This window comes from Dasypus novemcinctus, chromosome 5 (assembly GCF_030445035.2).
Source record: "Dasypus novemcinctus isolate mDasNov1 chromosome 5, mDasNov1.1.hap2, whole genome shotgun sequence".
NCBI lineage: Eukaryota > Metazoa > Chordata > Mammalia > Cingulata > Dasypodidae > Dasypus > Dasypus novemcinctus.
This window is the reverse complement of record NC_080677.1, coordinates 75,736,440-75,756,332: the sequence shown is the minus strand read 5'-3', so window position 1 is coordinate 75,756,332 and position 19,893 is coordinate 75,736,440. Positions and strand designations below refer to the sequence as shown.

Sequence of the window (19,893 nt, the reverse complement as noted above, 5' to 3'; positions counted from 1 at the left end):
AGCCAGGGGGTAAAGAAGAGAACACATGGTATAGAAGTACCCTCAAACCTGATAACCAATCCCCAAGGAAATGAAAGTTAACTATAATCATTTGGCACTGCACAAAGAAAGAATGCTACAGAAAATGTAAACACAGCTAAAAACATCTAATGCTTATTGTTTTCGGATTCTAAATGCTTTCTTTAAAAGCAATATGTAGGAAGAGTTCTCAAATTTTCTTTACCAACTCTGTGATGATTTAAAACCAAATTGTGAAGCTACACATTTAGAAGGATCTCTAGGAAATATAAAAATAAAGATATCATGCTTAACTGCTCTATTTTATGTAATGACATTAATTGGGAGGCTAAATTGAAGCCCTGCATAAAAAGTAGCTTCTCAACTTATGAATAGGAGAGGTTCGAAAGGTGATTCATAATTCCAATTGTTTTTAAGTATGAAATGACTAAAGAGGGTTTCAACTTGCAATTACCAAATGCATTTTCACTATGTAGAATGTCATTGTTCTTTCAAACCTTTACATGTTTGAAGGAATTTTTAAAAAGGCAAAGAAGAAATAAGGAACGGTTTTCCTTCTGTGATAACGGTTTAACCAAAGATCTTTCTCAAAATAACTAGTTTCATCTACTTAAAAGAAGTCCTGCCTGTCGAGGCATATAATAGCCATGACTGATGACCTCAGCAGGTGTTTTAGGGACCACCTTAGACTGAACAGTATTTCTCAAAGTGTCATCCCCAGGCCAGGGGCATCAGCTTTATCTGGGAATTTGTGAGACCTGCAAAATCTTAGGCCCCACCCCAAGCCTACCCCGAACTCTAGGGACAGGGAAAAGCAAATTTCATTTTAACAAGCCCCCCGGGTGAGGCACACGGGAGTTCGAGGACCACTCCCTTAAGGACTGACCCCCTTACTACTGGCTGCAAGTTTTGAGATTCTAAACTGGAACCTCTGAGATTATCTGGGTGATTGCAACAAAAGTATCACTGAAAACTTTAATCATGCTTAGCCTTTAAAAGTTTGGAATGTTTAGTTACCTTCTAAATTACTATTGGATTAATAAACATTCATTTTCAAAGCCAATCTTAAAAAGTTTTCCTTCACAACTTTTACTAGTTTGCTTTACCAGCTACAGATCACCAACAATTGTACTGAATGCAAAATATCACTTTTGCATATTTAATTTTTGATTCTTTAGAATAATTAAAACTTGTGTAACTTCTTAATGACACTTATTTTATCACTTTTGACCATTTTTTAATTTCTACTTTCATTTCAATTGGATAAATACTTTTAGCAATACTTTCAATGCTCCTAACATTTTGCTTTCACTGGGCATGACGTGGTGAACAACATTCATAAGACAACTAGAAATCAAACACAAACAGTATACTGGAGACATTAAAATGTGACCTGCTGGCTTAAATTAAAATAGCTGGTTACTACCATGTAGGACACTGTCAATATTGGGCAGTCAATTATCATTTGCTTTAAAGGGTATATAATTTCATATATATGAAATTCATGAGTTGAAAGCTAATAAGGAAAATGGGAGAGGCTTCAAATAATCAACCACAAGGACAAATATTTAGGGCATGTCTACTATGTGTCATAAATAGTGCTAGCCATTAGGACCTCATGTTTTTCCAAATTAATGTTTCAAAACCAAACATTTCAAATCTGGCAGCTAAAAAAAAGGGTAAATGCACCTGTTCTACACTTTCAAATTTGGTCTATCTCATCATTTTTAACCAATGTGATTCCAAAATCCTATTGTTTTGCTTTTGCAGTTAATAACTATGGGATTGTAAAGGAAGGAAAGAACTAAGAGTAATAAGATGACTGGAGTATGTTTGTATGCTTTCATATAATGTTTGTAATTATAGAAAACACATAATGCTTGTTATGTGCCAGACACAAAGTACCATGCATATGTTAACTTACTCATCTTTAAAACAAGCTTATTATTCTAGAGAAGAGATGAGGCAACTGTGGCACAGACAGATGGAGCAAGTTGTCCGAGGTCACACAGCTGGGGAAGTAATAGAACCATGCTTCCCATTGCCTGGCTCCGAGCTTGTGCTCTCATCCAACACACACTGGCAGAGCCACCTTGTAACTTGATGACCTGTCATCAAGTGAGGTCTGAGGAGACCAGATTTCATATAAAAATACATTAACTTAAATTCTGAAAATTATGAAATTAAGTTCAACCTATTAAAACAGATGCCTACTTCTTATCATACCAAAATACAATGATTTATTTTTGTTTTCCTTTACATATATAAAAGCTTGCAGCAGCAACTACTCCTATGGGTGCACCTTTAGAAAGCACTTTTACCTACATAATAAATTAGATCCTCACAATAATTCTCTAACATAGTACTCCGTCCAGTTTCACAGCTGAGGAAACAAGCTTAGAGAAATCAGGGAACTGGCTAAGATTGGGAGTTAAGATCTTTCTGTGCCTGGCACAGCCCGAAATCCTTCCATCACACGTTCTTTTCTATGAAAACTTACTCCCAGTGAAAATGTGTACAGAATTTTATCTTCAGCATTCTAAAAGACTAAACACATATAATTGATTAAGCTTAATCCGGTTGTTTAACTAAATTATTGAATATAAGAAATAGAAAATATCAATTGTCAAAATCAGAAAAAAATTATACACAACAACTTGTGCTAAGGTTCAAGGGAAAAAAGCAAAAACAAGATCATAGGCAGTTATTAGAGTTTATTCAATGTAAATATCATAAATGAAAGACTGAAGAAACTGAGAGAGCATGGTTATTTCAAATTATATTTTGAATAGAAAGGTTTAGAGGAAAAAAAATTAAATATTTTTGTATGTTTCTGAAATATGAATAGTTCTCAAGAAAGGGAAAGTAAAATTGTTTAAAGTTTGAATAAAGATAGAAAAAATTAAGAGAAAGTTTACTCACAACAATTAGATCTAATGAACACATTAATGTCTTTATATCAAGTAGTGATTTATTTTCAGAAGCAAACCAGTCTGGGACAAAGAGTCACAAAACTCTAGATGGCCAGCAGTAAGTACGTGTGGCCTAGCAGTTACAGTCAGTGTCACCAGCGTTATTATAAAGACACATCCATTATTATTCTAACTAGTTCCCTCAGCCCAAATTTATCACTCAGATTGATTCCATTTCAAGGCTATAAAAAAGAGCCAGTGATCTTCTTATACCCACACAAAAATCAGACCTATGGGGCTTTGTGTGTGTGTGTGTGGGGGGGGGGCACGTAATTCTGCACAGAAGGCTGCTTTAGCAAAAAAAAAAAAAAAGAGTAAGAAAGTGAATGAGAGCAAATGCAAGCCAGTGGGAGCAGGCATAAGGAAGAGGAAAAGAAGGAGGGATAGGCAAGTGGCTATTGGCTTAGAATGCTGTTAATAAATACATTTATTCTATCATGATGCAGATTTTAAAAGCATCAAGGAGAGCTCAGAGTCAGACTGTGCTTTGATGTTGTTGGTATGTACATATAAGAAATTGAATCAGAGCCTTACCGAAGAATTCCTGGGATGCCTTCCCCACAGATAATGTAATAATATATGTGAAATCTGTTTATAAATTATACAGTACTAGATATGCAGGACAAGACATAAATCATGACCTGAAGGTTATAGACAAACTGTGTTTGCAACCATCTTCATTCTTGTTTCCAAATGAAAATGAAGCTTAATTAAAGGTGAAGAGCATGTCAATGGCATAGCTGAGGATGATTATAAAATTCATACAAAAAGTCAACTAGTATTATATCCAAATTGGCAAGCAATATAAATTTCACAGACCTTGATTTGTTCCTTGTGATTCAAGAATATGCTTATATTTTAGAACACCAGTTAGAAATTACAAGGATATTGCTTTCACTGATTCCAAGTCACCAGTTACCTACTAGATGAGTCAATGCCAATGTCAATATCAATGCCTTTTATCCTGTAGTAAGAAATATATGCAATAGAACAAAAAAATTAGACAAGAAAAGTAATATTCTCACAAAATCCCATTATAAAGAATGAGGTAATTTCTCCTGCAAATGATTCTAGGGTCCCAAAAGATATAATGCCATTATAGAAACACATTTAAACAAACATAAAGCTAAATGAACTCATAATATGCTGCTTCTGCTAAGACAAGAAGGGGAGGAAAAAAAAAAAAAGCCCAACTCTCAAGACTAGAACTAATAAGAATGCTTAAACCCTCACACTACTTTCTTGGTAATCCCGGCCTTTTCTATTTTAAGAAGCCATCTCTTATTTCCAAAAGCTCATTATTCTATACACTACAGGAATTATTCTTTTCATTTGAAGAACTGCTTTTTGGAAAAGACAAATTGCCAAATTACTTATTCTCTAAAACTATCTTTTATTTTAAAAAATCTGTATCTGGGTGGCCACCATTGCTAAATGTCAAAGAAGGAAAAACCATGGAGTTTATTCTAGCCCAATCCACTGTCACCATTGTTTTAACATCTGACTGGTATATTGTCCATAAATTTTTAAATAACTGGTAATTTACTTTTTTACATTATGGATAACTAATTATACCTAGTATCATTAGAGAAAAGTGGTTCCAGAATGAACAGCGCTAGATATTATACTTATGCTTGTGTCAATGCATTTTAATTCTGGATTGGTCTTTTTAGAACAATAACAACCATCCTAAATAATGAATATGTATTTAATATCTGCTTTCTTGCCAAACACGTTGCAGCATATTCTTACTAAACACATAAAACATTTTCTTGCTTCCAAGTTTAATGCTCCAGGTGGTACTCAAAGTAGGGGACAGAAAGGAGTGATGCGCTCTGAGATTAGATGATTTAAAATAATTCTCCCATGTTTGAGTCAACCAAACTCAGTAGAGGAGCTTTCTCAGTTTTCCCTTTAACTTTCCTTTACTCTTTCCCTTCTTCATTCTTCTCCCTCATTTTCATGCTTTCTCTACAGGTCGCAGATTAACAGGAAGATGCAGAGTGAACTCGGGAGAAATATCCTGCTGTTTATTTCCTCATAATTAAGGCATGCCCTTATCAGGGCCCTAAGTAAATTGTATTCACAGAGTGATAGTAATATCAAAGTCAAGCTATATTGCTCTACTATGTGTGTTACTTTTTATCAGTTGTATTAATCTAGCTCTGCTACATCTTTTCATACTTTAGTATATGCCCTGCTTTTGCATAAAAGCTTTCTACATATTATATAGATCAATGGATGGATGGCTATTTTCTCTATTTTATAGTAGCATATGTATATTATATTTATAAATAAATTTTAAATGGCACATATAAGGTGGCAATTCTTACTTTTCAATTAGAAACAGATTTTTCAAGTGAAAGGATCACTTAAAAAGTATGGCATTTAATAAAGTTAGTTTAAATAAGTTAGGTACAAGGTTCTTTGAGTCTCTACCTTCCTTCCATCAGCAAAATCAGCATGTATTATTCACTTACTAGTGTAAGGCACACCATGCAAGATTTTTGTTTAGTGGTCACCTGTGACTTAACATGTTTTCCTGAGAAAGGAAATCTTTTTATAGAAGTTAACATTTTTAATCTGGGCTGAATTAATATGGGATTCTCCTTATAGCAAATTGGAGCATTTTCACATTTATGATATTACTGAGTCCAAATCAGTTGATTTTATTAATGAGAAAAAGGCATTCGGAGGCATTAAATGAGGTTCCCAAAGTTAACGCTGACCATACCTCATGGTCACACAGAAGACCTGGTACTCTGCCTAGGACAGTCTGGGGAGCTGGAGTTGTGTTAGGAGGCAGGGTGGTCTGTGGCATCATTGGGACACAAATATCAAAAACAGATTCAAAGTCTAAGTGCTGGCCATGGACATAACTGGGGAGCATGGGAAACTTTCAAGAAAAGGACAGAGGGAAAAGACATAGTCAAGTCCAGGTATTGGATACCTGGAACCAGCCTAATGGAACTTGGAGAGGCACTATTGACCAAAGACAGAGGTCATTTTTAATTGGGTAGATGGGACTAAGAGAATGGGTAGATAATGCCAATTTGGGCAAAACTATTTAATTTTCAAATCTAATGTCTTTTTCATGGATCTCGACATATATATTTTTTAATCTCACTGTGTCACTTTACATTGCTGGCCGCTCTGTCCTTCTGGAAACACTCTCTACTTCACAGAAAATTCCTGTCCTCACTGCCTTTGTTTATGACACTTCCACGCATGAAAAGATTTCTTACCCTTTAGTCAATATTTTGCCCTATCACCACCCAAAGTGATCTTTCCCTTTGTGCCAAGTGTTTTTATTATTTATATCACTCATTTGCAGGGTTGTCCCAGTATAATTATTACTAGAGGATCTTCCTTCTTGAAAATGTAATGGTTTGGATGATAAATCATATGAACATCCAACTCATGTAACACCTATTTTTTATTGTCTTGCCCTATTAGTAATTTTTTTATGTGCATGCCTAAAATGACTGTACAGATTATAATAAGCTCGATGAGCAGAGGGCTATGTGTCGCATGACTTTCTCTTTCAACCTAGGTCAGAATTGCATGTAGTGGAAATTTGATTTTTTTCTATTGATTTTGCAAGTGATAAAATGCTTAAGACTATTTCAATATAATGTCCTATTAATCGTAGGACTATTCCAAAAATCATCTTCTACATGGGCTACAGAGTGGATTTTATTTATGCTGCCAAAATGACTATCGCAATAGGAAAGAAATGATAGGGAATATTTGAGTAATCTTCTTATTACATTTTTGGAATTTATCATTTAGAAATATAGAGAACATTTTAAGAAATGTAAAGTAAACTTCATTTTCACTTCCAAAGACATGGTCAGACTGATAGTAAAGAGTTAAGTGTTTTCATATTGCCCTTATCTTAACCTCACTCATCCATTAAATTCTTACTCTTCAAGTCTGAGTTCAGATGTCACCTTTGCTGTGCATTTTTCCCTTTGGCTCTCTTCTCTCCTTCTCACTCCCTCCTCTCTCTGAGAGAATCAGGTGCCCTTCTGTATTCTTACAGCACCTTTTATGTACTGATATTACAGCACTTACCACATTGTACTGTAATTGTTTACATATCTATCTGCCCCATTAGACTGATCTAAGTGTCAGGAATCAAATCTTTTTCATCTGTCAATTCCCAGCATCTAGCCCAATGACCCAAAGCCTGGAATATACAAGACTTTCAGTAAATATTTGTTGGATAAATAAATCAGTATTTCAGACATGAAAAAAAAAAATGTTACATCTGAATGTTAAGTAATGTTCTCTATGTAAAAGAAGTTAAAAGGAAACAGATGAGGCTCAAGCAACTGAGACACCGCCTACCACATGGGAGGTTCTGGTGACTCCTGGGGAGAATGGGCAGACACCCACACCTGCCTTAATGAGAACTGGGTGCCTGCAGCCCGCTGCAATGAGAGCTATATGCCATACCCGCAGCAATGAGCAGATGCCTAAAGGCACAAATGCCACAGGGCTGCAGACACAGTAGCTCCTGGGGAGTGGATGTGGCTCAGGCTGTTGGGCATTCACTTCCTATGTAGGAGGTCCCAGGTTCTGCTCCTGGTGTCTCCTGGAGAAGGTGAGCAGACAGACAAGAAAACCAACTGGGGGAGGGATGGGGGATAAATTAAAATAAATAATTAAAATAAATAAATAAACCATCTTAAAAGAAAAGTTAAAATCATAAGTGAGCACAACCCTAATGTGATGGTGACATGTATAATGTTTACAAAGTTTATGTTGAGAATCCTTTAAAATAAATAAAGCACTCAGAATCACAAAGTCATTCTGATGAAGTGAAGCACGAATGATTTCCAAACAGAAAATGCTATTCTTCAATTTACATAGGCAGGATAAGCACATGCAGCAGTTTGAAGCAGTGTAAGAGAACAATTAGTATCTAGGAAGCAATACCAACGAAGGAAAGCGGTGGCTCGTTTTAATAAAATGGTAAGGAAGAGGGGCTCTGGATCAGGCCTTCATTGTGCCCAGGTCTGTCTATGTTTTGCTGATTCCAGAGGAATTAACCAAGCAAACAACTCAATAAGGTTGGCATGGTGTGTTTAATCAAGCAACCGGAAAGATAATGAGTCAAACTTGTGATTTAACATTAAGAAAACAAGATCAAAAGGAAGTAGTTGGACCAAGATTGTCCTTTCCTCTATCTGTGCATTTTAAACAAACACAGTCATAATGTAAAAATAACTGAAGATATGTATTTGATTGTTTTTTTCTAGTCACAGTTATTCATCCCATATGTTATCAGAGTCCTCTCTTGATAACTGTGCCATATCGCCTCAAAAATAATGAGGTGCTCAGAATTCCCAGGGCCTTTCACTTTACAAAAATAACCCAGGAACCACTAAGATGGATTGATGTTTATGTACATAATCTTCTATGTATGTATATAATCTTCTGTGTTACTATTTGGGTATATTAAGCATTTTTTGAAATGGAGCACTTACAGTTATCATGTTTTTTCCCGCTAATCGAATACCAAGTTTCCTAAAGGGGAAGTGCAAAATGTGGGGTCACCCTCAAGAGCAAAATTGACTCTTTTAGGTCTGAGGCTTGTAAAAGTGTTTGTGTGTGTTGAGGGGCCTGGTGATAAAAGAGCAGGAGTGAGAGCAAGAGCATTTTTTTCCCCCCAAATCTTAGCTAGCTGCTCAGAGTTTGTTATAAGCACTAGAAGAGGCTATTTGAGACCACCGCCTTAATCACCTTCTGCTTGTAGACAAGATTAGATCTATATTTCCAGTATGAGGGGTAATCCTGTTCTTAACATCATCCAAGGAGATTTAAATGTTTTCATTTGTAACCTATGCCTGGTTTTTGACAGCATTCATAATCAAGTCATTCTTTGTAGAACTGACCTAAATCCCTCTTAACCCAGTAGGGATTCATTTTCTGTTTGCTCTTAGAGGAGCAAGCTTATCACCTTCTTCCATATAGTATTTCTGATACTTGGTTAATAAGTGTTGGGTCTGAAGAAGCTTGAGCGGGCTCGGATAAGCACTGAGCTCAACGGATCTTGGTGTAGGCCTTTGCTTCTGTGTGGTCCTAAAAGTGGCTCTCAATTCTCAGGTCCATCACACTGACATAAAGCCATGGCTGAGGAAGAGGAACTTCATGAGATCATCTCAACTGGCATCCTGGACAGGAAAACTCTCTATTGATGGGATTATCATGTTCAGCATTTAAAATGACTGTCCATCCTCCTGGCCCCACTAAATGCTAGTAGCACACATACTCCAGTCACTGTGGTCACCAGGAATTTATTCTCTATTCCCACATTCTGAAAGGCCCCATAAAGGGGTGAAATTGCTCTGTGGAGACCTATTGACAATAATCCTTAGATTTATCCTAATAATCTGGGCCAGAATCAAATAGATTTGTGGAAATAGGGGGGAAAGTCAGTACTTTTCTTTGGTATGTTTGAAATTCACATTACATTTCTCTTGTTTCCCTCTATAGTGAAGGTCTGTTACACACCATGAAGAATAAACTTAACAAAACAAATCACTGTCACTTTCTAATTATTTATTACCCACCAGATTCCTTCCCACTTTGCATGTGTTATTTAAAAACTTAATGCAACCACATTTAGTTAGGAATCAAGATTCTCATTTTAAAAATGAAAAAAATGAGGATTAGAGCATTTAGCTAAACTATTCAAAGTCACCCTGACGAGAGGTGAGAGTCCAGAATCAGATCAAGAGCTTCCCAACTCCAAAGCCCTTCTTCTTTTAAAACATCAGTCTGCCATAGATGTTGCCATGTACTTAAGTTACTGTGTACTTGTAACTACTTATACACCTGGACCCCATACACAGGAAGGAGATCTGGGTAGAAGATAATAGTACACCTGTGATAAAGTAGACCCATTGTAAATAAGATCTCTTCAAGATTTTAATTCAGTGAAGGTATGGCCCAACTGAATCAGGTTGGGCTTTAATCCAGTTAACAGCATCCTTTATAATCAGAGTGAAAATCAGATGGAGAGAGAAGCCATGGGGAACAACCAGAAGCTGGAAGTCAATGGAACTCAGAAGAGAAGGAAGACACCGTATGTGCATTGTCATGTGATGGAAAAGGCAAGGAACTCCAAAGATTCCTGGCAAGCGAGAAGATATTGACCCTAGCAGGAAGCACGCCTTCTAGCCTCTGACACTTTGAATCAATAAATTCCTGTTGTTGGGAAGTGGATTTGGCTCAATGGATAGAGTGTCCACCTAACTTCCTGACCAGTGGGATGTGCTGGTCCACACGTAGTACTGATGCATGCAAGGAGTGTCCTGCAATGCAGGGGTGTCCCCTGCTTAGGGGAGCCCATGCACAAGGAGTGAGCCCCGTAAGGAGAGCTGCCCCATGTGAAAAAAGTGCAGCTTGTCTAGGAGTGGCGCCGCATACACAGAGAGCTGACATACACATGGATTCTGGGTGCTGCTGACAAGAGTACAAGTGGACACAGAAGAACACACAGCGAATGAACACAGAGAGCAGACAACTGGGGGGAGGGGGCAGGGAAGGGGAGAGAAATAAAATTAAATCTTAAAAATAAATAAATAAATAAATAAATTCTTGTTAAGCCAACCCATTGCAAGCTATTTGTTTTAGCAGCCAGGAAACTAAAACAATTCTTAACACAAAATTAATATCTTAACTCTAAAATGTGGGTAGGAATTGTGCACATGACAAAAACTAGTATTAGTCTCTCCTTTTATCTCCCAAGAAATAAATATTTTGTTCCATGAACCCCAATTTTTGGATCAAGATATACACGAGACTGCTCTTTAGATAGGTAAACACAAAATGTTTAACTTTCCCCTCTTGGGAAATACAAAGGTTTTTAAAATTCTCTTTATCCATGAACCCTTAAAAGAGGCTTTTGCTTTTCCAAACAGAATGAAGACAAAGGAGGAGGATAGAAAACAACCCAGAAAACCAAATTTAACAGTTCTTTCTTTGGTTTGTTGTATGATTCTTTTCAATCACCTCAAATACTTTGCGGTGGTTTATATGAACAATGTTAAGTAAACTGTCGGGATGATACTGTTGAACTCTGAGAGAATCTTTCTTGCAATACATTCAGAAGTGAATATGTAGAAGAAAATATGGATAGGCAGGAGTGATCATTTGGCTAGACAAGGATTCATGAAAGAAAGCTAGGGAGATGAGATTGGTTGTGGAGGATACAGCATCTGAGTCCTGAACCCTTGTAAGAAGGAGTACATGAAAGTTTTGTGACCACAGCAATGAACTCTTGATGGTCTGGACTGTGGCACAGGGAATATCCATCAGAAAGACAGATTTGCTGACTATTACGATGGTGCTACCAGTGGACGTGTGGATGGAGGGAGCGAATAGAAACAGAAGAATGGGCAGAGAGGTTGGATAAGAATCTGGATACTGAGTGCCATGAAAGGAAAAGGAAGAGACCTTTGAAGACAGAGTCCAAGGGTAGGGAATAAACAAATAGGAAGGGACAGAGAAAAAGCTGCTGAATTTGTTGATTAGGGTACACTAGTGAACTTTGAGAAATTTTGTAAGGGCTTTTGGGAGATGGAATTTAAAAAGTGATACAAGTTTTTAGATCAGCCACTTTGGTTTTAATTAATTTAGCATTGACTCTATGTGCTGAACCCTGCAGGTATGGACTGTTGTACAAATAATAAAATGTTTCATGTCTCTATATGTTTTTTTTTTTATCCTACCTCCCCAGCACTATGGTTATTCTCATCTCTTGAATAAATCCATATCCTGGCCCTTAATCAAGAGATCACTCATTTTTTAATGTTTACCCATTTCTCTGCAAAGTGTTCTCACTGGGGTTGTTACTGAATACTATTTCACTCTCTTTGATGAGAAAGAGTACACTCTGACTTTAAAATTAAAACAAAAACCAATAAAACACTATTGGATCTTGCTTTGAAGGAAAAAAAAGATCTTTGCATGTTAAACTTATTGATAATCTGGGCTTCTGTTAATGATATTTAATAGAAGGGCAGGACTCAGCGCTCAGAACCCCTAATCATTTAAGAGTTTGTTTTTCATAGCTGCCACGCCAGTTACTCTTTCTGGCCTAGCTAAGCCCAATTAATGCTCACATAATAAAAATTCATTATGTTGTCCCTGAAATATTAAGCACTGACCACTGAAAATAGTACAAATGTGAACACGGAATTCACTCATTATGACTAGATATTCTTCAAATACATTTCATCCCATTACCTAGAGCTTGTATTTTTAAAAATTAGTTTCTGTAACCCTTCCAGGAAAGTATCAAGAAAGAGAATAATTAATGACTTTTGGGCTTGCTGTGGGAAGTTAGGGATCATTAGCCCATGATCCCTCAGTTAACACTAGGTTGGAATGGACAAGCCCCAAATAAAAAAACAGACTGATTTGGGTTACAACGAATTTCCTTTTTAGAATTAGTTAGGAAGTGAGTGCCTTGATCTGTACACAAAGTTAACTGCAGAGCCAGAATAAAGATCTTTTTGGACCCACTGGTTTTCCTAGTTTCACTTAAATTATTCAGGTCTATAAAAGAAACACTTATGAATATAATTGTTTTGTTAGGAAAAAGGTAAAATCCAAATTACCTGGGACTTCTGATTCATGCTTACTGCTGTACTATGAAAAGAGGTGAATTGATAGGCAAGGAGTGAGAATAAAATGTGAATGCATTCAAGAGTCAGGTTTTCAGTTACTTCCAAGGGAAAAGAGTGTTTTGTTGAAAATTTAAAGATGTAGCTAAAATACGCTCTGTGTAACTAATATTCAGTATCTACAGTCCACACATATTTAGAACTATTGAGAAATTCTACCTTGGCTGGACAAAGAAATTTCAGAATCATGGTAAGTTAAACATGTGGAGCAGGCAGATAACTAGACCCTCTAAACAAAAGCCATTAGTGCAATATTTTTAACATACAGAAGAGCCCAATAGAAGCAAAACTTGTATTGAAACCGTTTCTCACATTACATATAGGAGAATACATATAGCAGGATTGATTTAATTTACAAAGCATTATCTCTGCCAGGCAGATGTCCCATGTAAGTCTAAATGTTCTATCAAAGAAGTTTTCACAATAGTCTCCCTTGGCACCTATTTACATTACTTCTTCCTTGCCTCCTTTTCTCATCTGGCAGTTTAAAAAAAAAATTAAAGGCTATTCCTAATGTTGAATCTCACATCATTTATTCCTGGCAGCGTTTTGGGCTATCACCTCAAGACCTGTTTTTTTTGTTAATGGGAAGAATTGATTCCTGTCCCAGTGTATATCTCAATGGGTATGTTGGATCATTCTCAACTGTCCCTTAGGTTCTTTTCTATTCTTTTCTCTTTCTTTGCTTTCAAATGAAAATATGTAGTTAGGTTCACCTTTTCTGACAAACCTTATTTTCTAAACATTTTATCACTTTTGTTCCTCTGCTCTCCCTTCACTTTGTCACTGTCCTTTTTCTTAAGGGCCTCAAATGAGTTATATCCTCTAGGGGGTATTTCAGCAACTAGAGAGGTAAGAGAATACAATTTTTAAATTCATTTCCAGAGTTTCTGTTTAAATAACTGAACAGAAGTATACATCGTTCTTTAGGCCTGAATGTCATGAAATACATGACCTAACACATAGTGTGTGCTCAACAAAAAATTTTTTTCTGATATTATTTCAACTGATAGGTGAGCAGAGACAAAGAAGGACACGGGAAGAACAGGTTCAGGGAGGGAGGCGGGGCTGTATGGTTCGTGGCATACTTTTACTCTTCTGGCTCCTTTTGCTATGTGAGCACAGATGAGGATCTCCTACAAAAGACTGGTACTTACTTTCCAAATTCCTCAAAGAAAAGGAAGTTGATAGGTTCTTGCTTTTTTTAACCAGGATGCCAGTCTGTGATTCCTTTTCCTATTTTCCCATTTCCTTTAGAATTCTCTACAAGAATGCCATGATGCACTGAAGATGAAATGTGATTTCAAATGAAAATGAACCCAAGGGAAAAGTCACATTGAAGCCTCATTGCCTTCCTCCCACTGTCTCCTCTGCCTTCATTCTATTTCTTTTTGATATGTAACTATACCCTTGTGGGCCACTCTCCTTTCTTTGATTGGTGGTATCTACTCCCATGTTCTTCTCTCTAAGAAGTCCTTCTGATATTTTCCCACCCTAATGCTTTTCATAGGTGTGAACTTCTCTCCTTACACACCTATCACCAAGGCTACCTTCCAATCACTCCTTCCCTAATATTAGCATGGGAAGCCACCTGTGTATTTTGTGTCACACTATATAGTCAGAAGTAAATCGTATATGTACATGTGTTTTCTTCACAGGCTTCTTCCCATCCCAAGTTATAGCTGTTAGCTTCCCAAAAGAGGAGAAAAGTAAACAAAAGGGGAGATGTGGATAGATGAAGAATCTTACAGAAGGAATCAGAGCTTAAGGCCAGCTATATTTATGTCTCTTCATCCATCATATTGAAAATGGAGGCTACTGGATGTTCAAAATATTGTTCAAATGAGAATATATTCCTGAGGAAAAGAAGATTTAGCGTTCTTTGACTTACAGCCTATGGGAAGTTATAATAAAGAAGAGAAATTAGGTTTATTCTCTGTAATTCAAGAAGGCTGAAGACACAAAAAAGCATGTATTAGCTCAGTAGAAGGGAGATGTTTCTAATATTTAGAGGTGGGCAAAAGTGAAGACTGCCACTGTCAGAGGTGTTCTCTATCCCTAGTGACATTCAAATAGGGGCTGGATGAAATTCGTTATTATGGGTTGTAGAGGAAATTTAAATATATTCTAGATTGAGCTAGTCAGTGGTTTTCAAATACCAGTTCTCAGTCCAACTAATAACCTGGATGTATTACCTCACCCTCTATTAGTGACTCAGGATCCTTGTAGGTGAGACCAGGGGAATTGGTACTAATAAGTACCCATGGTGAATCCTTTACACAGTCAGGTTTGCACTTTACTCCTAAGTGGAGATGACTTCTAAGGTTCCTTCAGTCGCAAATAGTATTAAGCTATGAGGAGGTGAATATATCACATGACTTCACTCCTACACTTTGATTCTCCTTATGATGACTATTTGAATCCCAAGGACCCCCTGCTTAGGAGCTAACTAGAGTCACATAGAGATAAATTATATTTTAAAATATAGACATGAAATGTTGTTAGAGGGTTTGTAACTTTCTAATGAAAATGTTAATTCCTGAAAATTAGAAATGCTAGGCATAAGTTTCAGAAATATGGAACAAGGTACTAACGGGGAAATAGATTCTCAGCTCAGTGGGGACTGGGATCATGGCTAAATAATTCTTGGCATCTTGCTGAGTGTGGAGCACCAAAATGATGTCCAATAACTATGTGCTGAATAAATTCATAAACAATTTAATGTAGAAGGTTACTGTCCATGCTCTGAATAACAGCTGAAGGGAAAACTGTGAAAACCTAAAGTACAAAACTGACATATATTTACAAAGTAAAACATGTGTGGGAAATACAAGTAAAAATAATGTGTACATCACATTTAGCACATTAAAGAGCTTGTAACTTTGAAAAACCTCATATTTATTCAACCTTTTATTGATTGATATATAGCCAGCCTCATTTTATAAAAGCGTCAAGACAACTATACAAATTACCCAATGTAATGATATAATGAGATATCACCTGTTTTTAGCCTTTGGACAGAAGGTCAAAGTGTCATTTAAAAATACATTACCAATCTCACTTTGCCTTTGGCTGAGGTTGTCTGTCTGGTTTCATATCGAAAAAGGAAAAGTCCAAGAAATTATTTACATCCTATCAAAATAGATTCTGATTCTTCTTTAAAATTACATCTATTTCAACTTGTTTAACTCAGGGAGATTTAACAATTTGTTCCTTTTTTTATGGAAACAAAAAAGTGGCCCTAGATAAAATTTCTGAAATATATTACAAGACTTTTAAAAGAAAAAGAAAATTTATGTCAGGAAAAGGGTCTATAAATTCTTGACCTTTTATCTCTACCGAAAGGATCATTTAAATTCATTTAATCCTTGTGGTTCACTGAAGTGTAAGAAAGTACAATGAAAAGCACAAATATTTTTATCAGTGAGAAGCAGACAAGAACATGAAGAATAAGCACAGGCACCTTTGAAGTGAGAAGTGAAACAACATTTCATATCCCCAACATTTCTATTTCTAAGAAGAAGGGTGAATAGGAATAAATGCTAAAACAAGATTTACAAGATCCTCTGCTCCACAATTTTTAGAACTCTAAGATATAACTGACAAATGTGTCTCAAATACAGATAAAATATAAAGGAATATATAATGGTGTCAACAGTCTATTGTGATGTCGTTCTTTTCCTATAATATGCTTAGGGTTTGCCAACAGAAGCTTATGAGAATAGTCCAGGAAAGTTAGAACTATTTCTCAGTGATCCCTTTAAATAGAAGTGATCAAAATTGCTTTGACAATATCAGTCAGTTTTCCATCTAGAAATGTCTTTGGAATTAAGCCAGCATTCTTTGGCTCTGGTCTTCTACAACATGTAACAATAGAATCACGCTTCATGGAATTAAGGATTGAAGTTGAAATATAGCATTAAACTGTGGGAAATTTTAAAGAAACTTGCATGGTATATTTTAATAAATTTTCTAAATTCTTTATTCTGTTGTATATTTTGACCAGTCTATATCTAATAAGACCAAAACATATTTTGAAAATCCTGTAAGATCATAAAAATTTAATAGGTTATTTTTAGAAAAAAATTACACATTTTTCAGAAAGGTCAAAATAATTATTATAAATATAACAATTATTCTGAATACTGTATAAGAAAATCTCTAACAGATTTTTAAAGTTTTAAATTCAATGTGTAATTTAATTACAATGAAAATTTGAGAATTTTGTCAAAAGTATATATCTGTTGAACCATCCCTCTAATCAAGATTTAGAAGATTTTCCCCATCCCAAACATTTACCCTTCTTTGCAATTTTCTCTCCATATCCCACATATGACCTCTGGCAATCACTCAATGTGCGTTCTGTCGCTAGAGAATTAGCTTTGCCTTTCCCCTGATTTCATATAAATGGCAACATACAACATTTACCCATTTGTGCTTGGCTTTTTTGCTCAGGGCAATGCTTTAAAAATTTATTCATGGTATTACATTTATCAGTAATTCATTCAATTTTATTGCTGAATAGTAATCCATTGGAAGATGATACCACAATTTATGCATTCATTCACCTGTTTAATTTGGTTTGTTTCAGTTTGAGGACCCTCTGAATGAAGCTGCGATGAATATTTCTGTACAAGTTTACTGTGAGCATGTTTCTGTTGGGTAAACTGGTAGTCCAGTTTTAAACATGTTTATCTTTCCAGTAATTTTAAAAGAATGAATGTGGTATACAGATTTCATGTGAAAGTAACATAATGGAGTATGAGATAAATAAGGACCTTTACTCTCTCAGGTGCTTTAATTTGGATTTATATAAATATATAAATTCTTAGAAACAAGTATTCAAAATATTTAAAGAACTTGAATGTACTGCATCTTATAATTTTTATTTTCTTATCCTTTCATTGTTGACAATTTTCTGTGCTATTTTAATATACACTGAAACATGTAATTCATTCCAAGTCACACTTAGTAAATGTGCTAACCACACTGCTCATATCTCAGTGGACCTTAGAGAGGCATGATGCTTACATGTGAATCATGGGAGCAGCATATGAGTTTTCCAGAATACAAAGCATGCCATGTACATTTCACAACAGGAAACACTGACGTTTTTGGCAAATTCCCATTTCTTTCTGGCCACTGTCTCCTCCCCAACTCCTCTCAGAGCACTAAGAAGCAAGAATATTTATAGGATTTGGAGGATTCTAGTCATTAGCTCTGGAATGTGCTGCCAACCATCAGATCATTTTGTCTTCTTTAAACATTTCTAATATACCAATTACATCTGTTTATCTTGGCACACAGGAAAGAAAACACCAAAGAAACTGATTTAATCATGTTTGGTTTCTCATTGGTGCTTTGGGTTTAAATTTCTCTAGGAAAGTCCTATTATTTCATTGACTCCAAAATATTCCCACTGGTTCCTCAGGAAAGTGAGGGAGAAAATGAAAACTTTCTAGTTGCTTAAACAATAATCAGTCACAAATATTTGCAGAAAACTCACTCTAACTGGAGCATTCACCATATAAGTAGTTAGAATAGAACATAGTCTATGAATTCTTCCTTGGATATTAAATCATGAGGGTCCACGTAACTAAAAATCGTAATGCATACAAAGCTACACTAAATCTATGTAAATTAACAGAATACAACACTTCAACATGACTTGCAAAGTACTTTATGCCACCTCTCATTTTCTTCTACCTTCTCAGTCATGTTTTTTTTTATGATTCATGAATTCATATTCTACCTTTTAAATAATTCTTAAAATCTTACTCCTGTGACTTTGCACATGCTGGTTCCTCTGCCAGGAACTCTCTCCTGGAACTCAATTCCACCTAGGTAACCTTTATTCTTTTTTAAGGACTTTGTGTAGACTCCATCTTATCTGGGATGTCTTATCTGCAGTCCTGAGTTGGGGTTAAGTACCATTCTTATGTTCTTCCCTTATAGTTGCTATGTATTTCACTCTATTATGATTTTCTCTGAACTACTTAAAATTCCCCACCAGTTGCTAGCTCTGTGATTGCAGGAGTTATTCATGTCTCAATCCCTGTTGTATTCCTAGGGTTGTTTTTTTCCCCACAGTTGGCACATAGTGGACACCTAATATATATGTGTGAAGAAAGGAGTGAAAAACGTGAAATACATAAATTACTGAAAAAATTTTCCTTTTTAAAAATAGTGCTGGAAAACAACAGGGTGATCACTTAGCTTAGATGAATTAAGGCAGGGTTCTTGAAATAGATGAGTCTTGGTGCAGATTTTAAAGAGATGAAATTTAAAGACAGGTGGAAAACAGATGAGTGGTACCAGATTGTACAAAAAGGACTGTACAGAAGTCATTTTCTAGGAACTGAAAAAAGATTAACTTGACCAAAAGAGTAGACTCCAGGTGGAAAACTAATGAGAAATGGAGTTGAAAAATTAAAAATCAATGGTAGATAGTAAAGAGTTTTAATAGCTATAAACAAAAGAGTTATATTAAAAGCAGTCAAATAGAAAAATGGATAATAAGCAGTTGAAAAGATGCTCAACATCTTTAGCCATTCAGGAAATGCAAATCAAAACCACAATGAGATAATGTTTTATACCCACTAGAACAGCTACTATTTAAAAAAAGGAAAATTACAAGTATTGGAGAGGAGGTAGAAACATGGGAACAGTCATTCATTGTTAGTGCAGTGTAAAATAGTGTAGCCACTGTAGAAGATTGTCAGTTCCTCAGAAAGTTAAGTGTAGTATTACCATATGACCAGGAAATCCCACTTCTAAGTATATACCTAAAAGAATTCAAAATAGGGATTTGAACGGATATTTGTACACCAATGATTATAGTGGCATTCTTAACAATTGCCAAAAGATGGAAGCAATCCAAGTGTCTATCAACTCATGAATGGATAAACAAAATTTAATGTATACACACACACACAATGGAATATTATTCAGTCATGTAAAAGAATGAAGTCCTGATACAGGTAACACCATGGGTGAACTTTGAAGACATCAGGTTGAATGAAATAAGCCAAACACAAAAAAAAACACTATTTTATGGCCTCACTGATAGGGAAAAAAAAGTAATTAGAAAAAACAATCTCATAGAGCTAGAAACTAGAATATAGGTTACCAGGAGCTGGGTGAGGGTAGGGAATGGGGAATTAATGCTGAAATTACACAGAGTTTTTATTTTGTTTGATGTA

General features: G+C 35.8%; 1 protein-coding gene across 5 annotated transcripts in view; it reads right to left on the bottom strand.

Annotated features, from left to right (window-relative positions):
* The window catches only part of MAGI2 (membrane associated guanylate kinase, WW and PDZ domain containing 2), a 1,419,055-nt gene that overhangs the window by 611,142 nt on the left and 788,020 nt on the right, over positions 1 to 19,893 (bottom strand). The window lies entirely within an intron of this gene.